Here is a 26,550-nt window from a genome sequence, read left to right as displayed (position 1 = left end):
GGACATACTGGCTGTGTTTTCAGAACTTGATATACCATTCCCTTGCTAGTTTCTCAGAATTCCTGGCTCAGAGAGTACTCTTTATTCAGAGAAAGCAGTGTGGCTGGTCTGTGTCGTTGGGACGTAGGCCAGATGTGTGTCGGGGACATGCAGTGTGCAGCACTCTGCTATTTGTTTTCTGAGTGCTTGTATGTCATGGAACTGCCCATACATAATTCAAACATAAGTGAAAGCCACTTTCCTGAGTTCCCTTGTTGATTCATGGAGTCTTTTTAGCTTTGTAGAAACTTGCAGTGACAAAGGGCAAAGGTAGTTAAGAAATGCCCTTGTCTTTCCTCTAGGTTGCATTTGTTTAAATTCCAGTTCCTAATCTGACAGTGTTCTCAGAGCTGTATCTTTTAAAACTTTCCAGTAACATAAAAAACAGGCACTAAGGCTAACCTGTGTCCGTTTCACAGAGCAAAGGGTTTTCTTAGCTGAGCTTTCAAGTATATACAGCACCATTTTCTATTACTAATCACTGTAGCATATTTGTTGTATAAGAAGGATGTCTCTTCATTCCTGCCACTGCTACCTTTCATTCCTCCCCAATCTACTTAATGATTTTGGAGGATGAATGAAGAAGCTCTCTCTGGGCTCTTAATGAAAGCTCCCTTTTTATCTTCCATCCTCAAAGTAACTTTCTGATAAGTTTGTTTGTTAGAAAGGGTAAACTGCTTCAGCTCTGGTTTAATTATGATACTGAACTGTAAAAAAGTTTTGTGGAAAAGGATGCTTGGTCAGTGCCAGAGCTGGAAAAATATTCCTGCATTTCTACAATCACTTAAAACTTGCGGTTGACTTTGCCCTTTGGGATTGCTTTGTACATAGAATCTAGGAAAAAGTTTATTGGCAGAATACTTGCAAAAAAGAGCAAAGTCTGGACTTGATTCCTCTCAGTTCAGGTTTTAAATAGCTAACCTTATTTAGGGTTTTCTGCTTTTGAGGAGAAGGGCATAAGAAATCAGGTCACAAAAGAGGTGTCTCATGCTTCGCGCGTATATGATGGTCCCTGCCACTACAAGTCTGAATTTAAACCTACCATCTGTCTGGATATCTCTGTGTACAATCCCAGAAGTCTTGTTGAAATGGAAAGACTACGGACATCTATCCAGGGTGTCTGAATGTCCTGTGTGCAGTGGGTGTGATCAGTCCATGGGGTACGTAGAGAATGCAGGCAGGTACAGTCTGGCAGTAAGCATTTATCCAGTAAACTGGGCTCAAATTACTGATACAGTGCATCAATTATAGGCATTTAGGAGCTGTTCTGCATGCATCACTAAGTGCAAAAACAACCATCCCAACCTATGGAGACATCAAAGTCTTGGGGCCACAGTTTAAGACACCACAGTGACAACTGATGCACAGAGTGTGATTTGCACCAAGGAGTTCAGAAAGAATCTACATTTAGCCAAATGGTGAAATTTATTCGTGAGCTGAGGGACAGTACAGTGCTAGGAGACTTAGTTGAACCCTATTCAGAGGATTGAAGGGATGCATATGCCTTATGCTGGTCCTCCACAGAGGAATGAAATTCATCCAGTGTGAATAGTTTTGAATAGAGAATGAATATTTAAACCACATGGAGACAACTGATGAATAGAGAAGGAGGATAAATTATCAAATTAATTAATATTAGTAGTGAGTGCTTACAAATACTGCTCATCAAGGACTAGACCTTTTGTTGCTCTGACTGGGTGGGCCCTTGCTGTTTTGAATTATGTTTGCAAGAAAACAATCATCAAAGAAGGCAAAACGTATTTTAAGAAACCCTTTTAATACAGCATAACTCAAAACAAAATATACTATTGTTTAATACAGCTATCATAGGCACAAATCTGAATATATAAAAGTTAGTTTCTTGGCCAGAAAACAGAACAATATCCTCTTCCAATATATTTCTTCTACTTATGAGGATTTTAGTCAAATATAATCTATTTGTTTGTAACAACCTGGAACATAGCTGGCCCATAAAAGTGGAATACAGAGCAGCAAGCCAAACACTAATGCCTGAATTTTGTGAAGTACTGAATAACGTATTTCTTTGGTTTTTATCAGTACTATAAAATATAAAATTAACTCTTAAATGTAAACCAAACAGAAAACACTGTAATCCAGAAGATTTTGATGCTGTCATGACTACTTTTTTGGGATATTGTGCAACCCACACAGTTTTTATCACTTTCAACTTCTTTGATGTATGATAGTTTCACTTTTAAATGTTGAAATTTTACGTAATGCCTGAAGCCAATAAAGAAGAGGATTTAGGGTTTTCTTAAATAACTTCTTAATATTTTTAATTTTTTTTTAATATAAAAACCTCAAAGCTGCTTGTACTTTAAGAACAAAGCATACATGATTTTCTAGTCATAACCAGATATGTCTGCAGTGCAGTACTCAGCCATTCACTTTAATGATTTTGATTTCAAGAACTATGTTTCATTGGAATAAATTTTTGCTCTTGCCACTTGTGAATTTTTACATCTTAGCAAAGATTTTTGAAATATTTAAGTGCCCTCAGATCATTAGAACATCGGATAAAAGGGAAGCTTCAATCTTGGGTTTTATGAACCGCACCCAAAAAAATTATTTCCAGATGGAACTATTATATTTAGTTGACTTAATTTTTTCACCAAATAAGCTATTCACCCCCTGTCCCTGTCTCCTCTCTAGGTTTCCCAGCATTAGTTGTGGTCTGTCTTCCTTAGCTGACACCTTGTAGAGTGTAATTTTATTTCAACACAGTTTAGCTGATACTTAAATGTTCTGTACTAACATCAGAGTTTTCACTGATGTCTGTTGCTGGCTCAGTTTTATTCCTGTTCAAGTCACTGTATCCCCTGCCCTTTCCCCCTGAGTTCATAGTAGTATTTAGGGCATTATCAGACAAGCTCTGAAGATTTGATGTCTCTCTTAACTGTACACTGTCAGAATAGTGGTTCTGTCCTTGATATATCCAAAAGCAGTCATATTTGTGTTTAGGATAAATTAAAACTCTGTGTATCCACTTAGGCTTTCTTTCCAGCCTCAGGCCAGTTGGCTGAGAGGAGATCTTGCTCTAGCCTCTTAATAGCTTTATTTTTGCAAACCAATTTCCTTTCAGCTAGATTTGTGTTTTAATAGAAGCCTTTGGTTTCAATATTCGACTGTGTTGTCATGTTAGCTATTGGCATCATTATTGGGATTCTTTGTAGCAGCCTTGCAATCTATACAAAATATATCCTCTAAATCGCAGAAGAGACTCTGACCTATGAACTGGGAAAAAGTCCATGTGCTGTGGTCTAGAGGATAGAGATTACAAACATTGCAAATAAATGGCTCAGAGATAAGAAATGTGCTCTGAAGCAGCTGTAGCCCCTCCAGTGGTCTGGAAGGTGAAGCAAGACTGAAGAGGCTGGAAATGTTTGCAAGAACAAACAAACGAGGGAAAGTTGTTTAACCTTCTCAGGGAATGAAGCATGGGATCCAGGGGGGAATTAATAACTCGTATGTGGATCCAAAAGTCCTGAAGAGACCAGAGTGCATAAGAGCAGGAGCAAGAGCCAACAGTGGAAGGAAAGGTTAGAGTACTCTTCTCAACTTCCCTACTATTGGCTGGCAGGAACCGTACCCCTCGGCTCACTGCAGCCTCCTGAATCCCAGCTCCAGGCTGTGGCTGCACTGGGCTCTCCTTGAGGAATAGAATAGGTCCTCCCTTCACCTCACATGGCTCTTTTCTTTCACCTGCTCCTGTTTTGTTCTTTTTCATCTTAGTTACTGACTTAATTCTTCAGAAATTATTTGTAATTATTTGTAATTTGTTCCCCATTATATTGCATTTAACTTCTGCATGTCTTAAGTCACGTGCTTTTCTTGGCTCTTTTTCCTTTATTGGAAAAGGCAGCATTGCAAAGCAGGTCTCTGATAAGCTGATAGCCGCCTGTCCTGACTCAGCGATGTGATATAAATCAATCTGGGTTATGCAATGATTACATGTATCAGTACAGCATGAGTCACTCCTCCACAAATCCTGCAGACTTTCACCTGGTTGTTCCCTTAGAGCTTTCTGTCGTTTTATTTTCTTGTTTGGGTTTTTGGTTGCTTCTCATTTTGACGTTATAATGCGAGACTTCATCAGATATACCTTTTAATTTGCTTCCTAATTCCTGTTCCTTGGGCAAGCAAAAAATAGCAGTTTATACAGCTGAACTTCCAAAAGTCTGTGATGCAAAAGATAAAGCTCTCTCAAATAGTTGTAGAATAGCCTTTTCTTGTAAATTGCATCACGACTGCTTTGAAATCCAGTGGAAATAATTAAAAAGTGGTGAGAGCATTTGTTGCAAGCCCATCTTTAACATATTAAAATCCCTCCTGAAACAATACTGGCTATGGACAAAAGGTAGTGTTTCAAGAAGAAAATACAGAAGAAAATGAAAGAGTTGGCCTGCCACTCCCAACACATGCATGCACAGGCTGCCACAACATTTTTGTAGGTTGTGCCATGATGGAATCACCAGAATGCAAAATAGACACTTGTTTTACAGCGTTTGAAGTAGCTAGGTGATGTCAGTGACCCCCTTGTTAGAAATGACTATCATCTAATGCAAAGTGGGCTCCACAAAGAAGTGAATGCAACTTTGGGCATCACTAATTCATCAACCAATCTACTGCTGATGAATATGGAGAGATACGGTACCCCTAGCTTTTTCTGTGGAGTTTGCAGTTAACATAGGAAAGTGTGGAGGAACATGTGTGAGCAGCAAGAAGGCCTTTCTCATGTGTGCAGAGCAGACACACTTTCCCAATGCAGTGTGCTGCAATCCTTGCTCAGAGGTGTAGGACTCCCATAGATAGATTTATCACTGCAAGGCAGTCTATGGGCAATGAAAAACATAAGAGGAAAAAGAAAAAAAAAAATCCCTTCCAGTGTAACATCAAATCTATTCTTAATGATTTTTTGGTATCAGTGACTAGTGAGGTCTCTTCATGGCCTGACTTAACTAACTCCTCATGAGGTTCTGATGAGGTGGGGAAAATATGTGTAGATCTGGAATACTAACTGCAGGCAACAGTTTAAGATCTAATTCTCAACAGCAGAGGTATAAAGGTCTATAACTCACAAGTAGTGAAGTCAGAAGTACTGTAAATTACAAAAATCCTATTTCTCACATCTGAGTGGGAATGTCATTTATTAGCAGCTCCCATAAATTTCTGGACTTCATCTCTTATTGCTTTAAATACATGCATTATTTTTTACTCTTCTGTTTGTGGTTTTGTATATTTGGCTACTGGTGAAGGCAATGTAAGAAAAAGAAGCTATGCCATGATAAGGCACATCACTCTGTGTGACAGGGCTTGGCTTTCTGTATGTTTTGCAAAAGAGATTACCTGTTTTCTCCATGTTCTTATCTCATGCTGTGTTGTTGGGGTTTCCTTGTTTGTGGAGTTGTTTTTTTGCTTTTTCACCTCTGGGGACATGAGATCATAGATATCCAATCCATGTTAAGGAGCTGAACTCCTTACATAAGGAGATTTTTCCACTGACTGCTAACGGGAATCTGCAGATTAAGAAAACCCTTGAGTTACCTGAGGAGGAGGAGGAGGAGGTTTTTGTCTTAATACAGCCAGCTAGTCTGTAACTGGGCCTTTATCTCTTGACACAACTCTGTTGTGAAGACACGAACAAGATCTGTAATCATTATCCTGTTGTTGCCTTCAGGAGCTATAGATGCACTTGCAGGCATGGATGGGGTGGCTGCTCCCCAGAGGTGCAGACCTGGTGTGTTTCCAGAAGTATAATTCAAAGTTAATTCAGTCCCAGGTCTGGGATGAAGTTTGCACTTGTCTTCTCTAACAGTACTTTAACCCATATTTGCATCTGCAGATTCATATAATATATTTGATGCTTTAAAGTTGGGGTTTTTGTTAGTTAAGATGAAAAATAAAGGGGGTGGGGGAGAAAAAAAAATCATGCTGGAGACTTACTTAGGCTTTGTGTTTAAACATCCCTTTCTTCCACTTCCTTTCCCCCTCTCCTCGGTCAATAGTTTTGGATCCTACAGAAGTGAAAGAGAAGTGACTGATTTAGACAGGAAAAAATGTGGACTGCTTACTCTATAATTTACTTTAAAACAAAAATCAAGTGCCAAAAATAATAGTATAATGCCCAAGATGATTGCCTTTTCAAAGGGATATACTTTCACAGTAATTACTGCATGTGTAAATACAAAAGGGATTTTTTACAGAACAAACTGGCTGAGAGTTTAACATATCCTACGCATAATGACTCCTCTGAAATCTGAAAGAATACAGTATAAGTCACATTATAGTGCTGAAAACGTGTGTGAACTTTGCTGAGGCAGTTATGGAGAGCCCATCTCATCTCCCAGTTTTGAGTTATGTCGGTGATTCTTACTGTAAATGCTCATATATTACTGCAAATACGATTATAATTTGACATGCTACTCATTGTAACCACACCCAACTGAAAACAAAGTAAGTTACCTGTCAGGTACACAGTGGAATGTATTACAGTTTCTAGAATAGATTCCTGTAACTAATGTAAGAGTTTTATAAGTTGCTTATGACGGTCTTTTATATACTGCAATGGTTATCCCCCAGTAATGGGATAAGCACAGATAGGATCTTGTAGTCATGAAATATGGCTCTTCAATAAACATTTAAGGAAAATGAATCGCATTAGCAGACAGTACCATATTTTATTATCTACTACATGTATTCAGTTGGGTATAATCTAGATGGAAGCTTCAGAATGTTAATAAAACTAACCAGCCAACAACAAAAACCCCCACCAAACCCTAAAAACCAATAAAATCCCCCAAATCATAGAATAGTTAGAGTTGGAAAGGACCTTAGGATCATCTAGTTCCAAATCACAAAGAAACAAACAAACCAAACCAAATCAAAAGAACAAGGCCCAAAATTAATGCAGGAAGAAATAATACTCGCTTCTCAGACCGCTACTGACATAACAGGACATCACAAGTCCACAAGATGAGGTAGACTGCATTATAGAAAATCGGGGCTTATTTTCTCTTAGAGGATATAACTTGATTAGAGATTTCAATACATAACGAATACATTAAGATGGACTGAGACACACTCCATTATTTTCGCTGCCATGCAGAAAAAGAAATTCAAATCTGATGGAGACAGTAGAGTGGGGTGGAAAAAACTGAGCAAGACAACACTGGAAGGATAGCAAGTTGGGTAAATGGTAATGGTCAACATGTGCTCCCCTGAAGGTACCTTTCAACCTGAAGGAATTTTGTTTCAGCAGCAATGATGTCAAAGGATTGTTGTCATTGTGGGCAGCCTTAGGTGTAATCCTGTGCTGTGTAAATCAGATGTGGTTCCAGACTTCAGTTTAGATCTGTATCCACATTCTCCTAAAACAGAAGGAGAGGTGGTAACTGAGTTCCAAATGACACCATCTCAGGATTTCAGTTCTTCCTCACCTGCGGAGGGTTTGTGCCACCATTCTCCGTGGGCACTAGCATGCAACCAAAATCAATGCCAATTGTTTTCAGCATTATCTTTTAAAATATTTCATTTTATACACTAAACATGTGGTACCCTTAGTTTCCTCCAGTAAGGTGACTGGACACCTTCTTTTATTACATGTACTAGCATGCTGTAAATATCTTAAAACATCTGTTGCTATTTCAGCTGATTGTACCTCATAATTTCAGAATGAAGCATGTGAGAACCACAGCGCTATTTTGAACCAAATCAAAAACTTCCTAGTTCACAGTGTTTCATAGGAATTAAGCTCTGAAGAAAACAGTATTTTTCATTTAGAGTCAAAGTAGGTAAGGTTGTTTTACCATAGAAGCTTTGTTAAAAGTAACGAGACGTAAGAAGTACCTTTCTAATTATCATCAGATCTCCTCTGCCTTGCCTTTCTAAATCCTTTATTTAATGAAGGAAGTGTATTTAGTAGATTCTTAGATCCTTCTTTGTTGTTCTTGTCTTCATTGTCCTCGTGTCAGGAAGTAAGTAAAATTCTAAAGGTAAGTGTTGGTGAGAGCATTGTTAGCGGCAGGACCTGGCTTTGGACGTCCTTTTGTGGGCCTTTTGCATTGCTAAATGTAGGTTCCTGATTAAATGTTCAGCTAAAACAGAGGCACCTTTTTAGGTATTTCATACTGTGTGGTTGTTTTGCTTCTTAAAATATGTCTGAATTAAAGAAGAGGCAAAATCAATGGTGGTGGCACTAAGCTGCCCTAACCTCCCCCCCCCCCCCAAAAGACGGTGCATATGAGAACTGCAAAATCGTCATTGTTTTGTTATATTTTCTTCTTTATTCTTTAAATTCCCTGTTTCTACCAAATATACCTACTTTTCAAGAAGGCATAAAAATTATACTGTGCAGGGAAATAAACAGAGGCTTGGTTGAACCTCTTTAATTCCCCGTGTATTTGAGAATTGCTTAATAACTTTCTTATTTGGTTTCCACTGGTGCTTGAGATTTTTGACTGCTGAACAGTATCTGGGAACATTTTTTTCCTCGGGAATAAGCAACTGTCACAAGAACAAATATATTCATATCCTACATCAAGGAACTGGTGGGCTATTTTCTGTAACTATTTTTACTGTGATATTTTCTTCTATAATAAGTTTGCTGACAAGTTATTTTTCCCCACAGGAGTAGTAGACTCAGGGAAATTAGAGATGGAAAGGACCTATTAGGTCATCTTGTCAATTTTCCTGCCAACACAAGACTGCTCCTTGCAAAGAGCTTTTTCAGTGCTTCTGCCTGCTGAGCCAAATGAAAAGAGTCAGAGTATACATTTTCTGATGTAAGAGCAGCAGTGAGCAAGGAGATGAAATTTAAATTATTTTTAGGGGCAATGGTGGTCAGAACAAGCTGGAAAGAAATTCAAGGCAGTTCTTTACAAGGCAAAGAATATTTAATGGTAGGTGGGAGTAAGGAGAGGGCTTTTATTACTTTATCACAAATTAACCTCTTTGGGTAATGATGTTTGATTATTTTTATTTGCAAAACGTGCTTGTTGCAAGGTTCTGGCTGCACATACAAAATATAAACACTGGGTCCCATTCCTCTGGCCACTGCTCACGAAAACCATCCTTACTTAGGAATGTAGTACCACAGATTGCACAGAGGCTAGGCATTTGAGTAGGAACTGTTTGTACAAGTAATATTTTTCAGCAGTGATTGTATTAGCTGTGGAAAAAAAAGTAATACGGAGAGCTGGGTAGCAACTGTATTTTCTGTTCTGGGAAACTTTTAATGTAATCAAAAATGTTCCTCTTGCATGGGTTGGGGGACACACACACACACACACAACAACATTAGAAGTTTTCCATCTTGCAAAGAGAGTGTGGGTGTACTCGTGCACGAGCACAAACACGCAGACAAGCCAACACCCCTGGGCTTGGGGCACATATCCAGCTCTGTGCTATCTTGCAGCAGCCTTATGGAGGCTCTTCCAGGGCAGATCTCTCCCTGGCTCCTCTATGCAGCTGTGGGAGCTCTTCCATAGCACTTGATCTGTTTTAATGTGAAAGGGCGCAGCTGCAGTGAGAGTGAGTGCCCCCAGTATGGCCTGATTTTAAGCCTTATGTAGGATTTGAGCAGCTATCTGAACAAGAGCTCTGAAGCCAGGTCTCGCATCCCTAGTAAGCACCATAACCACATGTGATCTGTTGGCTGTCCTAGATCCTCACAGTGTCACACTGGGTCTCCAAGGCTGATTTTCCTTAGGAAATCTCAAGATAACTGATGTGTTCCCACAGTGTGTTTCAATGAACTTCCTCCAATTTTTCCATTCCATTTTTCAGTTACACTGAAACTTTTGTCACTAGCTCTATTTCTCCAGACTGCCAACCCATAATGTCTTATGCTAATAATACCAAAAAAGGGTTTTCTAAACCCAGAAGCAACCTACGTAATACTATTTTGAATACAGAAATATAGAAACTGGCCAGTGCAAAAAGGCAAATTCTACAATACTGAGACATTAAAAATACCAAGCAGGTCTTTCCTGGCCCTGTCCCTTTCCTCGGGTGGTATTTCTGGGTACTACAGTATGTCACTTTATATGATTTATTAGGAGAAAAAGGAATATTAACTTTGCAGTGACTAGCTGTGCTCTCCTTGCGAGAAATAATGAAACAACGGGTCTGGTTGCTGCAGATAGTTATCTCTGAATGGATTCCAATAGCAATGTTAGAGCTAAACACAGCGTAAGAGACTTTTTCCTCATATAGTTAATATTATATGATACTTTGGAAACAGACTATGGGAAAACTCATATATCAGACTGAAATCAGCTACTTCACTTCTTCACTATTGTAACCCCATTCCTGAATGTAAATGACTCTGGTTGTGTCCTGCTTACCACCTGCTGTATAACTGCTGTACTGTTTTTCTCTTTGCTGACTTTATTTACCAAGACCAATGCAATATGACCTCATTCACATTATCATTTTTGAACTCCTTTTAAGAAAATACTCAATTCTTTTTGCGACTGGTTATATTTATTAGTATTAATTTCTGTGGCTTGCAGTGGACTTTCCATGATAATCTACGCTGTGACATTGAAATATGTGTGTCATAATTCCTTTTGTTCATCAGGGGGTGGCTTAGTTTTGTTTTTATGATTTGTAAGTGTAACACAAGATTTGTGATAACGTAAAATTCAGAAGGAAATTGTGTCCAAGTTCCAGATGAATAAGTATCAGAAGATGCAAGTGTGTGAAAGACGACGTAATCTTCATCTAAAAGTAGTGACTGGTTTGGTATGTAAAAAGTTCAGGAAACAGTGCAAATATTTAACATATTACTTCTTCAGTATAGCATGTCTCAGGATTGATACCTTATAAAGAAGACTGTTGAAAAGCAAGAATTGCTATTTTTTGCCTGTGACTTTAACAATAAGGTCTGAGTTCAGGGGGTTTCTTTTGGCTTTTATTCAGGGCTTTTAGCCACTTGGTATTTTGAAAGAAGTTTAAAATTCTTGTTCTTGTCTTGCAGTGCTGCTTTATCAACAGATATGCATTATCTGCCCCTGACTGCATATATATTATTCAGTTGCTTTGCCTCTGGGATCTCTTAAAAAGCTGTCTGAAGAAATCCAGCTCTGAAAGTAGCCTCTTTGCTTGTTTCAGCAGTTGGTTTTTCATGCTGTTCACCTGCAGGGTCATTTTGAATTCAGTGGGAATTTCTTATCCTTTAATGGAGAAGTAGAAGCTGGTTTCTTCTAAATATCAGTGCCTGAACACATGCATGCACATACTCTGGAGATAACTGCATTGCCTTCAGCAACCCAGAGTACTGGATAACTTAGAATAAATGTGAATCCAGATTTTCATACAACCAGTTTGTGAAATTGCTGAAAACATGGGTTTTGATAAAGGGGAAAAAAAGATTTGGTGTAGGGAAAATGGAGAGAAAGGCAGCCCTGGGTCCAATGGGTTAAAAGTGCTAGATCCTGCCGTACTAATGTTACAAATTGGGTTTCTAGCAAAAAAATAATAACTTTAAAAAGTTGGATCTCATAGTGCAAGGTCCTTCTCAGCAAAGCTGCTTTTCAGCCAGTCCTCCCTCATTATGTATAGGGTCCTGTTTTTTTCTCTTCCCAGATGCAGGACTTCTCAGCATTTTCCCCAAATTCATAAGATTCCTCTCAGCTCATCTCTCAGCCCGTTGAGGTCCTTTTGAGAATCACAGCACAACCAACCCAGCCACTCCTTCCAGTTTTGTATTATCTGTGAATCTGCTGAGGGTACACTCTGTCCCAGTTGTTAATGAAGATGTTGAGCGGTACCTGTGCCAGTATCAATGCCTGGGATACATCACTAGTGACTTACCTCCAAGTGGACTTTTTGCCACTGCTCCTAATCCTCTGGGCTTAACCACTGAGCCAGTTTTTAATCCACCCCACTGTCCACTTATCTAACCTGCATTTTATCAGCTTTATTATGGAGAGAGCATCAAAGGCTTAACTGAAGTCTTGGGAGACAACACCCACTGCTCCCCACTCACCCACCAAGCTGGACACCTCATTATAGAAGGCTAAGAGATTGATCAAGCATGATTTCTCTTTAAAGAAAAAACAACAAAACCAGGCTGTCTACTTCTGATCACTTTCTTGTCTTTCATGTGTTTGGAAATGCTTTCAAGAAGGATGTTCTCCACCACTTTTCCAGGGACTGAGGTGAGGCTGAGCAATTCTTTAGTTCCCTGAATCTTTCTTGCTCTTATTGGAGATGAGAGTGACTCTCTTCCAGTCTTCAGGAGCCTCTCCAATATCCGACAGTATTGAAATATATTTGAGTGGTCTTGCAAGGGTATAGGCCAGCTCCCTTAGCACTCATGGATGCAGCCTTTCAGGCTCCATGGACTGATGTATGCCCAGTTTTAGTGCTCCCTAACCTGATCCTCCTCCACTGAGGGTACCTCTTCCTTGCTCCAGGCATTCCCTCTGGTCAGAGAGGCAGAGAAGGGGGAAGCGTCAATCTTGCAGCACTGTCTCCATCACCTTCCCTGGATTTTGCAGGAGGTCCCAAGCAGAGCTGGTACTTAACAGGTGGTGGGGAAAGGTGTGGGATTAAAGCTGGAGCTTGGTAAATATATGTTTTCCTTTCTTTTCTGTCAAAGAATGTTATTGCACCCACTTAAAGCTGATTAAACCTGTTGTCTTCCCCATTCACACAAAGTGGTACATAGAGTAACAGTGAGCAAAGCAAAGCAGGTGTGGTGATAGCATGTAAAGGATGTGCCTGGGAGGTAGAAAAGATGTACCAGGTGGAATGTGTGCAAGTGGAACAGGCCAGGGAGACTCCATCAAGGGACATTTCAGAGCTACTTGTTAAACACATATATTACTTCTGGGCTTCACATATAATCCAACTCTTTCAAATCTGACCCACATATATGTTTATGTAAGATGAAAAGATTATTGGAGCTGTTTTATATTTCAGAACACAGTTTTGGGTATTGTATGTGGATGTTGTGATTCTTGATCTTACATTGTTTCAGGCTTGGCAGTGTTATAGCAGTAGACCTTTACATTTCTGTCAGTCATTTGTCATATTTATGATGTATACCTCAAAGCTCTATACTTAGTGTATAATATAGCTTCAGTTGGAAAGAAGAAATAAAATAAGGTGTTTTTTTACAACAGTTTGCCCCCAAAAAGGTTCTGAAGCATGTAAAAAGTTGTTGTCTAGTTGTGTCGAAAAAGAAGCTGTCTACTAGTGATATTGATGCGGTCCAGACGTTTCCAAGATGTAGAATAGCCTCTGTTGAAACAACACAGCAGTAGTGCCCAACTTGAATCGCACGTAGAATGTAGGTTGTCACAACGGATTTTAGTTGAGTCATTCAGGACCAAATCCTGCTTTTCCCTCTAATGCAGATGATTCCTTGTGACTTCATGTGATTGAGGTGAATTTAAAAAATTGTCTTTTGAAGATAATTCTTTCCTCAGCAAGCTTCCAAGAGGTACTGTGAAAAAACAAACCACCACCAACAAAAACCTGGTAGATGTTAGCCCATCACTTTAGTTATGAGATATTTGTGAAGTGCTGTTGACACTGTATTTGTGAAAGTTGCTCACGGGCCGCATGAGCTGGGTTAGATTACTACAGTTTGCTTCAAAAGCACCTCCTTTCTTTTCAGGGGATTTGCAGGTTCAGGTCTGGTGACCAAGAGCTCAGTTGACTAGTTAACTGAAATATAAGCATGCACTGCAAACGTACAGCGTTGTAGTATTTTGCTTTTTAGTGGATGTGTCTTTCAACATCACCCATTTCATACTGAGCTCCAGAAGAAAGCTTTCCTAGGTGCTGTTGCAAAGTTGGGTCAGGTATTTACTTTCCAGAAAACCTCTGTCTTCTGAGAGGAAGACCTGCTGATACCTATCCAGCTTGTTTGGGTAAGTTATTCCCTTACCATTATCCTGGTAAGTGTATTTACAAGGTCAGGTTTCTAGCAGAGAAAAGGAAGTTTATCTGGTGTTGATAGTACAGTAGGTTTTTACAGGGAGGTATTGGATTTCAGTATTCCCCTTTCCACCTGCATTATCTTTTACAGATACCAAATGACAATTGTTTGCTGACATTTTGCTGAAGACTGGCTGAAAGAGTAAACAGTTGAGGGGAAAATCCTTGCCTAGAGCAGCCAAAGTGGAAAGAAAAAAAAACCATGAACTCCCTTGGGGGGGGGGGGGGGTACTGAAAAACAAACATGAAAATCATTTCTGCAGTTGACTGTTTTCCCTGATACTTAAAAAATGTAAACCATTGCCATCTTACCTCATAGCTCATCATCTGATCCCGATGTGCTGCTCTTTCACTTGTTTTGTTTGGTGCTCTGTTTGCTGTGCTTGTTTCTTTAAAACCTGGGATTTGCAGCCTTGTCATATCTCAGGGTCTTATGAGACAGTGTTTTCTTGACTGTGCAGAGGTCTTTCTAGCCTGACAAGGCTGGTTTAAAAGGCCCTGAAATACAAAAGCATTGTCGAGGGTGCAAAATGCTTCCAGAAGATAAACTCTGGTTTTGTTTTGTAGTGCTAATTTACTTTACCATGGCAAGATGCCTGGGCGATTTTGCTAAATGTGCAAGTAAAACTAACTTGGCATTTGCAGGCTCTCTTCGTTTTTGGGCTAGACACCTCCCCAGGGTCATGCACTGAGAGACAGAGTGGAACTACAAATGCTGGCTGCGGGGGGGAAGCATTTATTCCATCACAACAGCCCTTTGTTTTTGTTGCGTTTGGACCTGTTGTCTGGTTAAATGTCTGGGTGCACTGGCTATGGACACCTGACTTTCTCGAGGACAAAGCATGGTGAAATGCAGAGGTGTGCTTAAAGCTCTGGATTGATGCAATAACAAAGCTTTGCCTGGCCGCTGCTAGTTAAACCTGTGAAATCCATAGACTGTGGGTTACTGTCACCCCACAAAGCTGAATCTCAAGTCAGTGGAGACAATGGCAATGTCCTGCTCCCAGCAGATACTAGGTTTCCACTTCACTTTCCTGGGAAACAATGAGATTCACGTGCAGGAACGTGGAGGGGGGACTTTATTGCAAGCTGCTGGGTTATGCAGCTAGGCAGCGTTGTGCAGGCAGTGATCCATGATTCTGGGGCTGAGGGGACATAAGTTCCCTGAGCATTGCAGCCTTCAGACAGGCATTGTACAGCCACGCTGGGCAGTGAAGCCTGCTCCATCCTGCTCCATGTGGTGTTATTACAGGGCCCAGCATCTCTGTTCTTCTGGGTTTAAGTTTTTGCCTTATCGCTGTCTGGTGTGTTACTTGAGGTGACTCCCAGGATTGCAGGAAAGAATACTTTCCTGAACGTAATGTCTGCTATTGATTTTGGATGTTGTATAATCTTCCTTTCCCACCATTCCTCCTGCTCATACAAAGATGTTTCTTGGGGGAGAACAGGGTAAGAGGATAATTTGTTCCATAAACTGTGGCACTAAGGACACCTATGTGTTGCCCTAGCTGCCAACAACAATAACCTGGCTCCCTTCCCCTGTGATCCTGATGGGATCTCCCACAGTATATCCTGTTTCCTTTGCACACACCCCAGAGCTGCTCTCTATATATCCTTTCCTTCTGCCATCTCTTCAGCATCCTTGTGGTGGGTGTGAGGCATCGGGTGCTGTGCTGCAGGGTCCTCTGGTTTATGACTCATGGACACAGAAGGGCATGCAAGAAAGAGCTGCTGTGGGTGTCTCTGCTATGGAGGCATGACCAGACTCTCTTCCTGCTCTTCTCTCATCCTCAGCTTTCTGGACATTTATGGGAACCTGTGCTCTTGAGCCAGGCTGAGAGAGCTGGGCTGGTTCAGCCTGAATAAGAGAAGGCTCCTTAAGGGGAGACCTTAGAGCAGCTCCTAGTGCCTAAAGGGGCTGCAGGAGACCTGGAGAGGGGCTTTTTACAGGAGACTGTAGCGACAGGACACGAGGGAATGCTTTTAAACTGACAGAGGGGAGGTTGAGAACAGACATTGGGAAGAAATTCTTCCCTGTGAGGGTGCTGAGGCGCTGGCACAGGGTGCCCAGAGAAGCTGTGGCTGCCCCATCCCTGGCAGTGTTCAAGGCCAGGTTGGACACAGGGGCTTGGAGCAACCTGCTCTGGTGGAAGGTGTCCCTGCCTGTGGCAGGGGGTTGGAACTGGATGAGGTTTAAGGTCCCTTCCAACCCAAATCATTGTGTGATTGTTCGATTCTGTGATTTTTGTGAGTTCTACCTTCTTCCACCCCTGTCAAATACACTTCAGACTAAAGGTTCAACACTGGGAGGAAAGGCAGATGGACAGAGAGCATAATCATTCAAGCTTATTCCTCCACAGAACTTAAGCTTGCAATGCTAAATTAGCAGAGTAGCTGGTGTTAATGTTTGTGGGTAAGGAGTTATGTTAACCATTAACAGGGAAAAGGGGCTCATATTCTTCCACCAGTTATTTTGCTCAGCTGCACATGTTATTTCTGCCTCTTATGGCCTCTTCTCAGGTGATGGCAGGCAGCAGCACTGTGCAGAGCCCTTTGCCCTTGGAAAGAGCACGTGGGGCTGCACTTAGGGTTCCCCTTGGCACTTTTCCAGTTTTGTTTCTGCAAAGCTGGGCACCTCTGAAATTTCCATTACATCAATATAGCAGTTGTTGCAGCAGAACACGGATTATTCAGCAGTGTTACAGAACTTGTGTTTGCGCTGCCTTTTCTTTCTTTCTTTCTTTCCTTTTTTTTTTTTTCCTTTCTGTTGAAAAAATAAGCAAGCTGCATGGAAAGGGTGAACATATACCCAGGAAATAGTTTGCTGATAACATAGGAGCCTTCATGTCTGCTGGGTGGTGCCCTAAGTTTTCTTAACAAAGAAGTGAGTGTTAGTTCTTCAAATAAAAGTTACTTTTTGCACTCACGTAACTGAGGGTGAGAATTTCCAAGATGAAAAACTTGGCTTTTTATTTATTTTTAGGTTGTTGGGGTTTTCTTTTAAATGGGGCATAATTTGAGTGGGATCTCCTCTCCCTCCCGCAAGCCCCTACCCCCCACATTGCCCTCCCCACCTTATGAGGATTACAGTATCCCAAAAACTCTTTAGTACTGTGAGCAAAGGAAACAGAAATGGCTTTGCATTATGAACTGAACAAAGATTAAGTTATTGGCGGCCTTGAAATAGCTCTTTCTCAACTTCCATTCCCATGAGGTTATCCACATAAAGTTGCTGTTTAGTACAGGGTCAGCGTGATGAAATTTATTTGTTGAGTCTCTTTGGTGCCAAAGCTTTTGCCAACAATCTGATCTACCTGATAGTGGTACTATTTCAGAAATGTCCAGTCAGGAAAAGAAATGCAGTGTCTGTGGAGTTTCAGAGACAGCAGTAATAAGGGGGGAGCACAGAAATCAAAACAAAAATGGCTCTCCTTTTAAATAAAATAAATACATATCATAATTACTTAGGCTATTTTACAAGCTATGGAAAAGTAGACAATATTGCTTTTTCATTTCACATGCCGCCCCTGCCCCTAAGCGTGTGCAATCTTTTTTATATGTCTCCATAGGTGTACTGTATTGGATGTGCTTCTGTCAACTGCCATTAAAAAATTAACTGTTTGCTGGCTCTTTCAGATAATAATTAACAGCTACAGATTAAATTGCAGGGGGGAGGGTACGGGACCAAAGGGTTAAGTGTGGACTGTGGATTTTGCACGTGGTGTCCCTTTTGTTTCCTTTTGTTTTACTAGATTTGAAGACCTCTCTGCCCAACCATTAGCTATACCAAAAAACCCACAGTACACTACATCTACATAAATTATATACAAAATAAAGGCTTAGGAGATGAAGTCTTGCCAGCTTAAGTATATATGTTGTAAAACTATATGTGCCTTTACTTTGTCTCCAGACTGCAAGGGAGGGTTGTCTTTCATTTTATTTTTCAAAACCTTTAATTACCAACATCAAATGAAATCATGATAATCTCCCCTTTGTTTAGTCATCAGTGAAATGAGTTTATGGCAATGGTTTCCTCTAAGTCAGTACCACATCAAAACCCTAGTGTGTACGGGAGTACTGAGGCTGTGTTAACTACAGGCCATTCCATTTCCCATTTTGCATTTTCTAAGGAATACTTATCCAGGTATAGGGATACCATGAGAAGCTTTCCACTCATCAGCCTGCTTTATTTTCCTGCAGATTAACATGAAACCTCCTGAAGTGTCCATCATGCATACCTGTTCCCCCTTCTGCATCTTGGCATGGATCACCTCGAGACAGCTGAAAACCCCCTTTGCAGTAGCCTCACTGCTCTGACCTCTGCTCTCCTACAGCAGCTCTAAGGTTAAGTGATTTGACCATCATGCTTTTCATTTTCTTTGCAATGCAAAGGCCTGTTTTCATTTGTTGTATTGCAAAACAAACGTCTGGCAGGAAGCAAAGTTAGCTGTCCGTGGTTTCAGATCCCTACCTGTTGTGTGCGGTACACCTGCTGATAACATTGACAGCTTCTTGGCCCCCTCAGCTGGTCAGTGTGCTCTAACCTATACAACAGGAGTGTTTTACCTGTTGGGCCATCTCTGCACCATGGGCTGCTTATTCACAGCTGCCGGTTGCAGCCAGGCTACTGCAGCAATCCCGCAATACAGAGGCAGTGTCCTGTGGGAATCTTGCAGCAGTAGCAGCGAACATAATTGCACTGACTGAAGCTTAGAGGTGCCCTTTGCTTGGCGAGCATGGGTCCTGCCTGGAAGACATGCCTTCCCCTTTTTCTCTCTGTTCCTCTGGCTTTGGCTACAGGGGATTTTCTTACATTTGAAGGTCTCAATGGTTTTGGAGGCTTTTTGCTTTGAGATGGTATTCACTAAATATAATACAAACCACATTCAAGTGCCAGTACTTGATGCCTCAGTTCTTAGAAAGAGCAAATACATGGTAGAACTTTAGGCTCAAGCGAGGTAGTCACTAATTTAAGGAAAGCAGACTCCTGAAGGCAGCAAGAAGGTGATGAGTTGTTCCCTGTCCTTACTGAATGGTGTAGGTCTGTGCAAGAGAGTCAGCTGCCTGCTCTTGGTCTTGGGAAGCCGTGTGTCCCAGCTGCTGGTGACTCCAGGTCTAGCTGGTTCCTTGAGGTATTTCTGCCCTGATTCTTTCTTCACCCAAGGGATGGCAAAATTCGGTGTTGCCTACATGGCTGCGAAGCTTGCAGCTGCCCTTTTGTAAGGCTACACATGTTCAGGCAGCAGATTTGGAAAATAAGGTGGAGAATGTGTGTTAAGTGCCTGCAAGGTGTACTGTAACTTTGTTTAAGACATGTTAGGTTCAAAGGTGGGCCTCATAGTCATGGTTCATGCCAGGACTGTTTGTCATAATAGCAGTGCAAGGAACAAGTATAGTGTTGTCAGTAGTATTTTAGGAATTTAATCAAGGGCCATATGCTGACTCAGTCACAAGTGGATGATATGGATCTCTCTTCAGTTCTACTCTCACAGGAATTGTTCTCACTCCCTCTCTCCACCTGTTTTACCCTACGTTCCTCTTAGGGAAAGCACAGCTATCCACTGTGCCTTTGTGCTTTGATTTATTTTAAATGATTTTTTTTTTCCCCTCTCCTTCCATGATGTCTTCATTGTCCCATTTTTTGTATGCTCTTTTGATTGTAATTAGAAACCAGTAACACTTTATTCAAACTAGTGGTGTCAGAGGGTTTGAAAAATGTGCACAATGAATTAACTCACGTATCCCTTATTAAAAGAAAGAGATATTGAGTGCCAAAAATAAAACAGGATTTCAGGCAGTTTCAGGATTTCAGATTTCTGTATTCAGTCAATGTCTGAGTAAGACAGCAGTGAATGATTATAAAGCTTCTGTTAGTCTCAGAATGGACACTGGTAGTTCAAATACATGTTGTCCAACACTTCACCCCTTTGTCTAAATGATAGACTGCTTGGTATTTTCTCCTAAAGCTTTATTTAACCTATTGTGTGTTAGGTTTCCTGTGCCAAATCCTCTAGGCCTATTTTCATAATTTACATGATAAGATAAACAGTGTTTGTATGCTGAGGAAGGTTAAATTGCTGCCATTTGCTTTATCTGTTGCTTCAAATGAGATAGGGGCAGACTCAGCAGATAAATAATATCAGAAATGTATTTTTGTGGAATTGCATATTGCTGGTGTTGTAAAACAAATAAACATTAAATAGTTGAGTGAAGGCTATTGACTTTAAGTGTATAATTCTCTGACTTGTACCGTCCTTCTTATAAAGGTCTCTGCAAACAGGAGTACTTGGCCCAGCATCATGACTGCTCTGGCTTTTTAGATTCCTCCAAGAGCAGTCACAGTCTCAATATAGGGAAGGGGGTCCAAGCAGCACCAGTGTCACCTGAGAGAGCTGGACAGAGAGAGGCAGGGTGAACCTCTGAGAGTCTGAAAGATGGGCTGAGGCTTGTGTCAGTCAGATGGATCATTGGTGAATCTGGCTGTGTTCATATTCTGTAGAGGTGGAAGGGCAGAGACAGCGTATACCACTACAGGGATAAACACTAATATTAAACAATAGCTATTACAACTCATGTATGTTTCTCAGCAGAGGTATAAACTCTATGAAGCAGCATCCCTCCAGGAGGGTGTTTTATCTCATACTTGAGTGCACTTTGATGGGCAGCAAACCAGTGTGGAGAACTGTGCCACTAACATGGCAAAAGTGCAAATGAGCTGGAAAACCAGCTGTAGGTAATTCTTAATTGTATGTGCTTTCCACACCATGCTTATGCACCTCTGCAGAGTGATATTTGATTTTAAAAAGGTTCATCGAATACTTCGAGTCCAGGTATTATGGTGTGGTGATGTTTCTCCTTGGAACAGGCAAAAAAGTTTTGTATCAGTACAAAACACACATTGAATTTTGTATTCATAGGGCAGTTTATAACGCTGTTTGGATTTTTCCATCTTCGTAAAACTGATAAACAGGATTAGTTCAGGAGAATATTGCACGCTTTCCCCATTGAAAGGCTTGACATGAGTGCTTAGAGGGAAGAGAAAATCGGGCAGTGGGACAGACTGAGAACTTGGAAATTCGAAAGTAAAGTGTTTTGGTTGCTCAAGTCGGAACCGAACAAATGGTAGTTACCAGCTCCAAGTTCAGGAACGAAGGGCTAAATTTCATTAAAAACAAACCAAACAAAAGCCACTTCCATGCAGCTGTCTGTTGATAATTGATCATTTCAAGACTGCAGTTTCAAAATATTTAAGCAAGCTTTGCCCTTGTCCTGGCAAAAATCAGGCTTTCACTTTGTTAGTATGTATCTCACACTAATTTGTTACGCTATAATTGCTGTAGGTTGGCCTGTATGGAGCGGAAGGCCATGTTTAGAATTATAGTGTTTAAATGTTTTTGTTTTAATTGATTTTGTGTTAAGATCATTTAGGGCTAGCTGGCCTGGATGTCTTTGCAAAAGAAGACTTCATTTGTCCGTGTGATATTTCCTGGTAAAAGAAGGGATAGATAAATAAACAAAACAACAACAACAAAGCCAAACACCAGCCAAGTTTTCATGCTGGCGTGCCTAAATCCTCATCATCTTCAGATGTCCCCTCAGGCCCTGCCATGGCACTGTTGAGCTTGTATTATGAGAACAAGACAAGCACCTGGAGGTGCTGCAGATACTATAGCTGGATTAAGGGAGCCTGCAAATTGTGGCAGTCATTCCCATTTAAAGTTCTTTAATTACTACATGGCTCATGCCAAGAAACTGTTGCAAAATGGGGATAGTTTGATTTGTTGCATGTCTTCAGGGTGTGTTGTAAAATGGGAATATGGGATTATTACCTTTAAAAATATGAGTAACTCTTACAGTCAGTCTAACCGGGGGTATTGGCAGTGTATTCTGCTAAGCCAAGAAAGTGGCTGGTAGGTCTCTTGTATTTTTAGCACATAGAGGGACTTTCTTCTCATGCCAGTTGCCTTCACCTGTAAAAGCCTGTTTGGAATATTTGCCACAGCAGGATGCAGCCATCTTCCAAGGTGTTCCATGTTTCACTGCCTCCCTTCATAAGCAAAATATAATACATAACACTTTAAAGGAGAGGTAGTTTCAACCCTGAACCAAAGACTGAAGAAACATGCATATCAGCAGGGAGGCAGCTAAGATTTCCCGGAAACCAAACCCTGTATATTGTCTCCTCCTCCACTGTATTGTGGTGGACAAATACAGCTGGAAAGCTGAGGTATTTTCTAACTTGCATCTTTAAAACTTTTATTGTTCAAAACAGGACTTCGTGGAGACATCTGCCTCTCTTTCCATTCAATGAGTCATGGCTCTGTGTTGTTGGTTGGTTTTGGGTTTGTTTTTTTCAGTGTGAGAATTTTGATTTATCAAGATTTTTGACCCTGTCACAGAACATTCAAAATGCCAGGGATGTAAGTTTCAGTATTATTTTGTCAGGCTTTTGTCATTTAGCCCTAGGTTGGGTCCCGTTAAAAGGTTTTAAATGGTTCACATCTGCTGTGCCACAGCAGAGGAAAACAGAACCATGTCTGGAGTATAAAGTGCGGTTATGGTCAGAAAAGTGACTATGTGAAAATGGCATGTTCTTAGTCAACAGATCTGTTCCCTATGTGTATTACCACTTTCGTATGCATGTTTCGCTTGTGAGAGTAAGTCTGTCATTACTTTTCAATCTTTTGCCAGTGGAGCACCAGCAGGGCTCTGGGGAGCAAACTGTATGCTGTCCTGTCTCTCACATCGTAAAGGGAGTTCTTAGTGAAATCTAACAACTAAATCTTTGTTACCAGTGATGGGGAGGATGCATGAGCCAGCCGAGCTTCCAGAGACGTGGCTGACAGCGTAGTACTGGTTAACCTTGCTTCCGTCTCCATTCCCCCACCCCCTGCCTAAAACGAAACAAAACAAACCCCAGCCCAAAACCAAGCACACGTACCAACTTTTTGGTTTCAAACCGAATACATTTGATCTGGAAGTCATTGAGAAACAGTAAACATGAAACCCTACTGTGACATATTTACGGAGTGATATATTCGGAGGATGACCGCACTTAAATAAAATAAGTTCAAAGACCAGTAATCAAAAACAAATATGGTCAGTCCATTTTCCCAAAAAAAAAAAAAAAAAGGAAGATACTTGAAACTAGTTTTCCTTTGGTTGGATGGGTACTGGTATGTGAATGGTAGCAAGCAGACGATAAGCTGGTGTGACTGATTATGCAGTGAAAAAAAAATAGCATTAGAACAAGAAGCCCGAAGCAAGATTTATCTGGTGGCTTTCAGTTGTTCATGTTATTACCATCCTAGGAAAACTAAGCAGAGAGCTCTCCTCTCTTCTGCTCTTTGGGCTGCTTTAAGAGTTTGCAGCACAGTAGTGAACAAATCATAGTGCCATAATTCAGCCGTAGTGCTTTTCCACCGCTGCAAATGGCCAGCCCAGCTGAGGTTGCAAAGTCATTTTTCATAAGGCATTTTTCCCATCCGCATGCTTCTGAACCGCTCTGTCGCACTGGTTAGGGTGAGTGGGTACAGATTTCTGCAATCCCAGAGGTAAGTAGATGTGCTCTGTTTTGGGCTGTGTGCAATTGTCGGTATCAGGTAAGGATTTAGTCCCTTGCATTCTTGCAGACTATGAGCTGTATCAGAGGTGATGTGTAGGAGGGTGAAAATTATGTCTCAGGAACTTTCCAAGTGAATTTCCATGTGTGGGAAGGCTGGAAGAAGCTGTAAATTGGAGAAACTTACATTCTCTTAAGCCCTTTTAAACTTTCTTCTAAATCCATTTTGAATATCCTATTAGATGACAAAGTTTGAAAGCCTCTTTCATATGCTGACGTGCTGCTAGTTTATCAGCCAGTGTATTCTGAAGTGGGTGGGGAAAAAGGAAGAGGCTAACTACCAATTTTACTTAATAACTTTCATCTTTCTTCCTTTAGAAATTATTACTCCTCAGCTGCCATGTGTTCTTTCCTACAATATTTCACTTGCACTTGTTCTGTTTTCTTCCTGGGATGGGAGTCTCAGTGGAAAGTACTATGTCATGTAAATAATATACACATGGCAGTCTATTATTCTGTGTGGTTATTAATCCCCGTGGAGTTGAGAGCTTTCTGGTTTGCCTTAATGTAAAATCCATAAGCGTGTTTCCCATACAGAAAAACTTCCAGACTTATATTTCATAAAGTTTAGGGAAAAAAAAAAAAATCTTCCCTGAGATTGTCTGTGAAATTTTAAGAATTTTAAAAACCTGCTGATAAACTTTGGGATGCAGATTAGCATTCACACAGGGTTAACCTTTTAGTTCTGTGTGCAGTACTCACAGATATTTAACCAATACTTAAACCCATGCTGTTCCTAAGTTTGCTGTCTGTTAATGAAGGCTTGAAGAAAACAGTTTTAATTGGAGATGGCACCAAAACAGTTGTCCCTCTCAGGAATAGGGAAATATCAAGGTAGGGAATTGGAATCAAGCCATCATGGAGTACAAAAGAGGTGTTCCCAAGGCCTCATATCTGTACATAACTAATGCCTAATTCCTGCCTCCTTTACCATGTATGCCTCCCAGATTCTTCAGGCAGGTGCTAAGTTAGACATGTATGTGTGTGTGTACAGTCAGGGTTTGTCTGCACCTGGGTTTTTGCTAAGGTCTAAGTCACACCTATTTTTCTGTAAAAGACAGGATTTTCAAAGCATTGCTAAGTAAGCAAAATCAAAACAAAATGGCACTGATGAAAGCGCGTCGCTAGGGACTGTTTCCATCCCAGGTTTCTACTTCATAGCTGCTTCTAAAATGGAAAAGAACTTTATTTTCCTAGGGTAGAATTGTCCTCTTTCCCTTCTACTTCCTCTCCCTTTATTTTTATAATGACTTGAACTGTTTAGGCTAAATATATATATATATATACACACATATATATATAAATTAGAAGTATTCACCTGCAACCAGAGGCTCAGAAAATACAGTCCTAAGTGATAGCTGTCTGAGGAAATCTATCATTGTCTGAAAGCAAGAGATGTGCTTCTGACTTCTGTTGTCATTCTTGAAGTGGTTCCGCTTTTGCAGGATTTATCATTTAAGAACCACAAAGTTTGTAACAACCATTGTTAGATAAGCTTGACAGTATCTCCCTGAAAGAAAGAATTTGGGAGAAGTGAAATGAGAAGTCTTGTAAAGCAGAAAACTAAACCAGCCCACTTAATGGTCACTCAAAACCCCAAAATGCCTTGCATAAGGTTGAACAGGGAGAACTACTAAATATGCAGGTTTGAAACATTTTTATCTCAAATACATGTCATGTCCCATGACCTCTTAATAGTTCTTTCGCAAGCAAATAGGTGCTTGTCAGGAGGCCTGGGATTTCCCCTGTGTCTCTCCTGTCCCATGCAGCCCCAAGCCTTACATTCCCTGCAGCTATGGAGGAGTGGGCAAAGCAGTGCAAAAACTGTGGTGGTCCCTGTGATGCTCAGCAGCCTCATTCCCTTAACCCCAAAGAAGCAGCTAATTTAGTGAAATAAGCATCAGAGATTCACAACACCTCTCCTGTTGCCTGCAGGCTACCCCTGAGGTAGTGGCAATCTCTCTTACCATGTTCTCCTGTGTCCAACTCACAGGTAAACCAGCTCAGGGCTGTTGTGGTGTTAAGACTTGACAGGCTACCCTGAACACATTTAGCAATCTCTTCAATAATGGATCTACACCATACTGAATTCAACTCAAGAAAATAAGCTGGGAAGCTGAGCACCAAACACAAGCATCCCAGAAATAAGTGAGAAAGCCATGCCCAAGCTGCTGGCAGTGCTCTTTGTAAACACTGGTCTTTGCATCCCTGGGTTTCACAAAGATCACACAGTAGCCAACAGCACAGTTAATCTTAAAGGCCAAATAAATGTGTGGTTTACCTCCCAAGGTCTCTCCCCTAGTCTTATTATCACCAACAATGGGGCCAGTGTTATAAAAAACAGTCAGAGTTGGCTAAGCCACTTGAATGCCATTAAGAAAAATGTCTCCCTCCCTGGATTACAACCTAAAAGGTTTGGAGGATTTGACTATTTATTTATTTTTATTGAAATGGTGGTAAAATTATAAATGGCCCTTACTGTAGCTCCTATGTGATAATGTGTAAGCCATTAGCTGTGAACAAACAAAACCAAGATTAAATAAATTTTAGAAGAGTATGGTCTGTTCTTGTCAGTCAGGATTTTAAATGCTTTGGTGTTTTGGGTTGTTCTTTGCTTTACACTTTAACCTCTGTGCGAGGAGGAAGATGGTGTTGAAAATACTGGCATGCCCTGCCCATGGAGATGTATTCACATTTCTACTGGCAGAAACAGTACGAATTCTGCACTGACCTTCTGGAATTTTTCAATTTTCTTCTTTGCAGCAGCATGAGATCTTCAGGAAAGCCCCGCTGGGGAATGTTTTTCCCTGTTCTCCCCTCCTTCTCCCTCTGACACCATCTGGTAAATTGGATTTTGGTATATTTGAATAGCCACTCCTCTCATACTCACTTCATGCGCTCAGTTTTTTCATTCCAAC

The 26,550-nt window shown here is 40.8% G+C and overlaps 1 long non-coding RNA gene across 2 annotated transcripts in view; it reads left to right on the top strand.

The window, feature by feature from the left end:
* LOC134167116 (uncharacterized) overlaps positions 1 to 26,550 on the top strand; it is a 290,357-nt gene that overhangs the window by 91,558 nt on the left and 172,249 nt on the right. For both annotated transcript variants that reach the window (XR_009966080.1, XR_009966081.1), the window contains exon 3: positions 18,211 to 18,354. This is a non-coding gene — a long non-coding RNA (uncharacterized LOC134167116). The remainder of the gene's footprint in view (positions 1 to 18,210; positions 18,355 to 26,550) is intronic.

The sequence above is a fragment of the Pezoporus occidentalis genome, unplaced genomic scaffold (genome assembly GCF_034315485.1).
Source record: "Pezoporus occidentalis ecotype Australia unplaced genomic scaffold, CSIRO_AGI_Poc_V1 ctg28, whole genome shotgun sequence".
Taxonomy (NCBI): domain Eukaryota; kingdom Metazoa; phylum Chordata; class Aves; order Psittaciformes; family Psittacidae; genus Pezoporus; species Pezoporus occidentalis.
This window is presented reverse-complemented; position numbering and strand designations above follow the sequence as displayed.